Source organism: Furipterus horrens, unplaced genomic scaffold (genome assembly GCF_987537825.1).
Source record: "Furipterus horrens unplaced genomic scaffold, mFurHor1.1.pri manual_scaffold_2, whole genome shotgun sequence".
Taxonomy (NCBI): Eukaryota; Metazoa; Chordata; class Mammalia; order Chiroptera; family Furipteridae; genus Furipterus; species Furipterus horrens.
Window position 1 is genome coordinate 7,507,826 of NW_028327172.1, and position 6,052 is coordinate 7,513,877.

Genomic DNA, 6,052 nt, shown 5'->3' on the forward strand with positions numbered 1-6,052 from the left:
GACCAATCCCCGGCAAACTTGTCTGGGCGGTTGCAAAACTCTAAGCCAATAAGATAAAAGAAAGCGCCAGTCAGGCTACTTATTGGCTACTTGCATTGGCAGTCTGCGGGACTGATAGGCGGGGAAAGGAAGCGTTGAAACTTTAACTTCCTCAGCTTCCGGGAGCCGATATCCAGGGCCTACAGAGGAAGTCGCCCCTCGGCGGGGGATGAGCGCGCAGGACTTCGCACGCCGGAACTACAAGCCCCAGCGTGCACTGCGAAGGGCCCGCGGGGCGTGGGCGGAGCGTCTGGAGTCAACGTGGGTCGGGAATCATGGAACCCGGAGGTCACCCTAGACCAGGGAGGCTTCTGCTGTGCGGTTTCACCATCTAGCTGTGTCTTCCATGCAGGATGACGTACTTCCGACCTCTGTCACTTTTGAACAGTACAAAAAAAGAATGCTTTCTAAGTCGCGCCAGAGTTTATATTTATGTAGAGTCCTCCGTCCCCTCTTGGGCAGCAGCGGCCTAAATCCCAACTATACGGGCCCGAGTGTTTCTTTGAAGCAGTGGTTCTCAGCGGGGCGATTATTATGCCCACGCCCACCCCATATCTGGCAATGTATGAACACTGCTGGCATCTAGCGGGCAGAGGCCAGCCACGCTGCTGAGCGCCTTTCGGTGCGTAGGACAGCCCCACAGCAAACAATTACTTGACTCAAAAGGCCAGTATCGCCGCTGTTGAGAAACTGCTCCTGACAGTGACTGTACTCTTGGAGCCAGGGTTGCAATAACGTGTAAAACAGTTAAATTTGGAAGTTCTTTGCACGCCCATGCTCATTGCGGCGTTATTTATAATCGCCAGGTCGCGGGAGCAACCTACATGTCCATCGATAGATAAATGGGAAAAGAAGTCCTTGGCACATTTTTTAATCAGGTCGTTTGGGTTTCATTGTTGTCGTTGAGTTGTAGGATTTCTTTATACAGGGTTCCTATGAAAATAATACAATAATTAATAAATACTAATACAAGAATACAGTGTTTTGAATACTCACAACTGTAAGCCTAATTTGGCCCACCCTGCATATATTTTGGATATTAACCCCATATCAGATATGTGGTTTGCAACTCTTTTCTCCCATTCTGTAGGTTGCCTTTTTCACTCTGTTGATTCTTTGTTGTGCACAAGTTTTAAAGTTGGGTGCAGTCCTATTTGTTCATTTTTATTTTGTTACCTGTAGGTCTAGTGCCATATCCAAGAAGTCATTACCAAGACCTACACCAGGGAGCTTTTCCGCTATGTTTTCTTCTAGAAGTTTTAGTTTCAGGTTTTATATGTACGTCTTTAATCCATTTTGAGTTCATTTTTGTGAGTGGTGTTATAAGATAGATATCCAGCTTTCCCAACACCACTGATTGAAAAGGCTGTCCTTGCCTCATTGGGCATTGTTGGTGCCCCCATCAAAGATTAGCTGACTGTATATACGTGGGTGTAATTCTGGGCTCTCTATTCCGTTCCATTGGTCTGTGTGTCTGTTTTATGACACTACCATACTTTTGAATTACTATGGCCTTGTAATATGTTTTGAAATCAGGAAGTGTGATGCTTCCAACTTTGTTCTTGGTTAAGATTGCTTTGGCTGTTTGGGATGTTTTGAGGTTCCATATGAGTTTTAGGATTCTTTTTCTATTCCTGTAGAGAATGCCATTGGGATTTGAGTAGGGATTGCGTTGAATCTGAAGATGGCTTAGGGTAGGGAAGACGTTTTATCAATATTGTTTTCCAATCCACGAGCACAGGATGTCTTTCCATTTATCTGTGCCTTCTTTAATTCTCATCATTCATGTTTTAGAGTTTTCAGTGTGTAAGTCTTTCACCTCTTTGGTTTATTCCTAAGTATTTTATTCTTTTTGTTGCTATTCTGAATGGTATTGTTTTCTTAATTTCCTTTTCAGATTGTTCATTGTTTGTGTATAGAAACAGCTGATTTTTGTATGTTGATTCTGTATCCTTAAATTTTGCTGAATTGTTGAGTCTCTAGGGATTTCTACATATACTATCATGTCATCTTCAGAGATAAAATTACTTGGATGCCTTTTATTGCTTTGTCTTGTCTAATTGCTCTGGATAGGACTTCCATTACTATGTTGAAAAGAAGTGGCAAGAGTGGGCATCCTTGCCTTGTTCTGAATCTTGGAGGGAAAATTTTCAGTTTTTCCCTATTGATTATGATGTTAGCTGTGGGATTTTCACATGCGGCCTTTTTTTTTTTTTCAGTACTTTGAATATATCATACCATTCTCCACCGGCCTGCAGGGTTTCTGCTGAGAAATCCACTGATAGTTTTATGGGTGTTCCCTTGTATGTAATGAGTCCTTTTCTCTTGCTGCTTTCAATATTATTATTGTTATTATTATTATTTGTCCTTGGCTTTTAACAATGGGATTATTAGGTATCTTGGTATAGTCTTCTTCATGAATCTCATTATCCATTCCCATAACAAGATTTGAGAAGATTTAGCCATTATTTCTTCAAATGAGCTTTCTCTCTCTTCTTTTGAGAGTCCCATAATGTCTATATTGATTCCCCCATTGATGTCCCATAACTAACATAGGTTCTCTGTGTATCTCTTATAAAGGCACATGTCATTGGAGTTAGGACTCACTCAGGTAATCCAGGATGATCTCATCTCAATATCCTTAATTATACCCGCAGAGACCCTTTTTCCAAATAAGGTCCCATTCACAGATTCCAGGTGTTTGATGCAGATGGAGCTGAAATTTTGGCCTGGCATAACTACTGATACTGCTCCCAGTGCCCTCAACTCTTTGAGAAACTGTTCTCACCAAAAGGCTAATATTTTAAAATAAGTTTCTTTTCTCTGGACACATTACTTTGCTGCAATTAAACACGATGTAATTAACTCACCCACATTAGTTTTCCTTGCTTGGTTAACAATGAGGCACTAGGAAACTCACTTTGGTTGCAAATTTCCTTTTTTTTTTATTTCTGTAAAGAAAGTCTGCTGTGATGAGATGTAATGTTTTACATTTTCTATTTTTTCTAATCATTGTTGATCACTGGGAATACTCCAATGAAGTCTGAAATAATGCTGATGTCTACTGTATTCTTTTAGCACAGCTTACTGTCATTACATAATAATGCTTTGCCATCTAATTAGATAACACAATAATTCACACTTCGCTGTGCCTTAAAAGCACAACATTCTCAATCCACTTCTCTTGCTTTGGCATGATGGGTCTAAATTGGCAACTTTTAAATAATGTAGTACAGTTATATGTGTGGCACTTGAAATGATGTTGAGTTACAGTGCAGCGCTGTGACTTGTCGTGTGCCCAGTAGCAGCACTGCACAGCGATGTGGAAGTCGGCGATGACAGTGTCGTTGTTGCTGTATACCTTAAGAACTCTATGGTGCCTCGAGGGTGGTCTTTGTACATCAAAGGGTGATTCCGGAGTGACTGTTTTCTTAAAATGTTCGATGTATTAAAGTTAGATCTTAAAATCTTGATTCTTCCTAAAGTTTTTAAAATTTCATTTTACATGTAAAAAGCTAGCACATTTTAATAATTAATTTTTTAAAATATTTTTTTAAATTTATTTTTAGACAGGAGAGGGAGAGAAACAACTGGTTACTTCTTCTACACCCCCACCTGGGGGCCTGGCCCGCAACCCAGGCATGTGCTCTGACCAGGAACTGAACTGGCGGCCTTTCAGTTCTCAGGCCGGCACTCAGTCCACTGAGCCACACCAGCCAGGGCATAATAATTAATTTTAAGATCGCATGCCAGGGGCTGCTCCTCTTTGTGTGTGTGTGTGTGTGTGTGTGTGTGTGCGCGCGCGTGCGCATCAGCTTTATTGAGGTATAATTACATATGACTATATTTTAAATGTACAGTCCTATGAACTTGGACAAATATATGCACCTGTGATCAAGACACACTTCTAATCACCTCAGAAGTCTTCCTCCTGCAGCTCTGCAGTCAGACTTCCTGTGCCCATAACAGCGGAGTCATGGAGAATGTGCTGTTGTATGTCTCCCTTCTTTTGTTCAGTGTTAGATTTTTGCAATTTATCACAGTGTGGATCTCAGTAGCCGGTTCCTTTTTTAATTGCTGAATAGTGTGAAGTTGTATAAATATACCACAGTTTTTAAAATTCATCATTTGGGTTGTATCCAGTTTGGGGCTATTCTGAATAATAAAGCAGCTATGAACACTCATAAGTTTTGTGTGGAGATATGTTTTCATTCCTCTTGGGTAAATGTCTAGGAGTGGAATTGCCAAGACATGTAGCCAGGACATGTTTAACTTTATAAGGTACTGTTAGACAGTTTTCCCAGGGGGCTGCACCATTTTACACTTCCATGGCAGTTAATGCAAGTTCCAAGTGCTACACATCTTCCCCACTTCCTAGAGCAACCCCCTCCCCCCAAATTCTGCTCTTGCTCTGAAGATCCCAGTCCCTTCAGCCGCCTCCCAGCCTGATGTCAGCTCAGTGAGGCTCCCGTTGCACTGCAGGATGACAGAGACGAAAAGATCACAGGTGTCTCCTGTCTCTCAGGGACTATAGCCTGGCTCTTCCTATGGTCCAGTGGGGGGAGGTCCATTTACCGTTGCTTACAACCAGAGAGCTAATATTGTACTAGTTCCTTCACCAGAGCTGGTAGCAGAAGTCCTCCATGCTGTGAATGACTTTGAGCATCAACATCCCCATCTGCAATGTAAAGGAAGTGAAACAGCTGGCTTCTTACGGTCCCTCCAGCTCTATCTAAACAGGAGTTCTGGCAGCAGCGGGGAAATCCTGTTTTAATCTCTGGATTTGGAGATGAGCCCTAGGCTGCATCCACTAGGAGGCAGTAACTGTCTGCATTTGGATCCACTGCCCCATGAAAAGATGTCAGTTACTGTAAAAAAAGGGGGGGGGGGGCGGAGTTGGGGGTGGGCTAAGGAATCTCTTCTCAGGTGTCTCCCGAATACCCAGCCAGCTACTCTAGACTAATAGCTTATAATCCATGTCCACTTCTGGCAATAAGCAAAAAATGAGTGTTTTGCTGCTTTCTGCATCAGTATGAATTTCCCCAGACTTGACTCCTTCCCTATGAAAAACCATTTTTTCCAACTATATTGAACTTGGAGATCATTGACTTAAGTCACAGAATGTCAGACCTAGAAGGGCTCTTTGTCCCTGAGGGAGTAGACCCAAGTGGTGAGTGGCTAACTCAAGTGAGTGGCTGGGCCAGGACCAGAAACCACCAAAGTCAGTCTCTCAGCTCTGTAATGAGAAGTGATCACTGAAGTTCCTTTAGGCCTCACGGTATGATGTTCTGGTCTCAATGATCAATATATCTGCCCAGTGATCTCTGCTCCCCCATGGTGGTTCTATCTAAGCATTACATTTTGCTTGGTAGGCTTGCTTTCCTTTTTTTTTAAAGGCTTCATTTTTTAGGGCCCTTTTAGATACACAGCAAAATTAAATGGAAGGTACAGAGATTTCCCATATACCTCCCACCCCCACGATGGGATAGGCTTCCCTGTTATCAACAACCCCCACCAGAATACACATTTGTTACAATTGATGAACCTACATGGAAACCTCATTATTACCCAGAGTCCATAGTTTACCTTAGGGTTCACTCTTGGCATTGTACATTCTGTGAATTTAGATAAATTTAGAATGATATGTACCTACCATTATAGCATCACACAGAGCACTAGTTTCACTGGCCTAAGAATCCTCTGTGCTCTGCCTGTTTATTCCTCCCAACCCCCAACACCTGGCAACCACTGATCTTACTGTCTCCAAAGTTTGCCCTATTCCAGAATGTCATAGAGTTGGATTCATACAGTATAGAGCCTTTTCAGATTGGCTTCTTTCACCTAGTAAATGCGTTTCAGTTCCCTTCATGTCTTTTCATGGCTTGATAACTCATTTCTTTTTAGTATTAAAGGATATTCCCCAGGTTGGATAGACCACAGTTTATGTATCCGTTCACCTGCTGACAGACATCTTGGTTGCTTCCCAATGGGTTGACTTTCTGACTGTGCAGCG